Raw genomic sequence first — 1,946 nt, forward strand, 5'->3', positions numbered from 1 at the left:
TTTCTTTTAGACTTCTCCACACTGATGCGGAGTCACTGGAAGAGAATTTAATCCTTATTTTTCCAGAATAATTCCTCTTTGCCACTCTGATCTCTGTCGTTCTGTTACATTTCTGAGTCGTTCTGTTACAGAAGACCAGACCACCAATGTACATACAGCAGGATGAGCGCCCCGGATCCGTTTCAGGAGATCGTGGACACTCTCAAACGAGCACTCACGGCACCCTCTACCGCTACCGAGGGCAACAACACTCCTTCTCCCCCAGTCGCCTCCAGTGCCGTGGCCAATCCAGCGCCCTACTCTGGCTCGGCAGAGGATTGCAATGGCTTCCTCTTGCAGTGTTCACTGGTGTTTGAGATGCAGCCCCATCGTTTCACCACGGATCGGGGAAAAATTTCTTTCATTATTTCTCTGTTATCAGGACGAGCTCTCCAATGGGCGGAAACAATTTGGATGCAAGGTGGTCCAGCAACCCAGTCATTAGATTATTTCATTAACCATTTCCGTGAGGTATTTGGTCATTCCACTGACTACTCATCTGTTAGTGAAAAACTCTATCACCTAAAACAAGGCAAAATGTCTATTCAAGATCTCTGAAATTTCGCACTTTAGCAGCTGCTAGTGGCTGGAACGAGCGCTCGCTCCTGACCACATACTGTCAAGGTTTGAATCCTCAACTGTGGCTGCATCTCGCCACCTATAGTGACACCATTGGATTAGAGAGATTCATCCAGACTGCCAATCAAGTATCCAACAGAATACAACAATGTAATGAAGAACTCCGGGTTAGTCCTCCCTGCCAGCCAGAGCAGGAGAGTGCTCCAGAACCCATGCAACTTGGCAACACCCGACTTCCGTTCACGGAGCGGCAGAGGAGGCTGGCCCAGGGTCTCTGTCTATACTGTGGAACAGCTGGACATGCTATCATTTCATGTCCCATTCTCCCCCCACGACCTGTGGTGAGTGTTATCCAGGAACCTTTTGTCGATAAAGTTCCACTCACTACTTTGGTACATATTTCTGTCTTTGATAATTCCCTCTCTCTCTCAGCACTCCTCGACTCTGGGTCAGCTGGAAACTTCATCTCGGGGAACCTCTGCCGCCAGCTTAGGCTTCAAAGAACCGCCGTCCAAAACCACTACCAGGTTCAATCAATAATCAGTAAACCCCTTTGTCAACGTGATGTAAGATTCAAAGTGGGACCTCTGCTGCTTCGAGTTGGGACTTGTCATCAGGAAAGCATTCACCAACTGGTTCTGGAGCACTCCACCGCGTACATCATACTGGGTCGCCCTTGGCTCAACCAACACCAGCCTGAAATATACTGGAAAGCTGGAGAGGTCCTGAAATGGGGCGATCAATGCTTCCCGGAATGTTTCCCTACGCTACCCCTCAACCGTCCATCACTCCATCCAGTGCTACCGGTCTGCACCACGTCCATCGAGAGTCCCCTAGAGAAATAATCCGTAATCATACCCACCTGCTATGCCCCCTTTAGTGACGTGTTCTGTCCCAAAAGGGTGACCCAGCTTCCACCACATGGGCCATGGGACTGTGCGATTGACCTCATACCAGGTGCGCCAGTGCCCCATGGTAGAATCTATCCACTCTCCATACCTGAGCAGAAGGTCATGGAGGAGTACATTGAGGAGGCTCTCCACCAGGGTTATATTCGACCATCCAAGTCCCTTGTTGCTTCGAGCTTCTTCTTCGTGGCCAAGATGGACGGAGGCTTGCGGCCATGCATAGATTACAGAATCCTTAACAACAGTACAGTCAAATTCCGCTACCCACTTCCCCTCGTCCCAGCTGCATTGGAACAACTGCGTGGAGCCACCGTGTTCACCAAGTTGGACCTCCGCAGTGCCTACAACCTCATCCGGATATGTGAGGGGGATGAATGGAAGACTGCCTTTGTGACCCCTACTGGCCACTACGAGTATCTG

This window comes from Sinocyclocheilus rhinocerous, unplaced genomic scaffold, assembly GCF_001515625.1.
Source record: "Sinocyclocheilus rhinocerous isolate Xijiao unplaced genomic scaffold, SAMN03320098_v1.1 scaffold1506, whole genome shotgun sequence".
NCBI lineage: Eukaryota > Metazoa > Chordata > Actinopteri > Cypriniformes > Cyprinidae > Sinocyclocheilus > Sinocyclocheilus rhinocerous.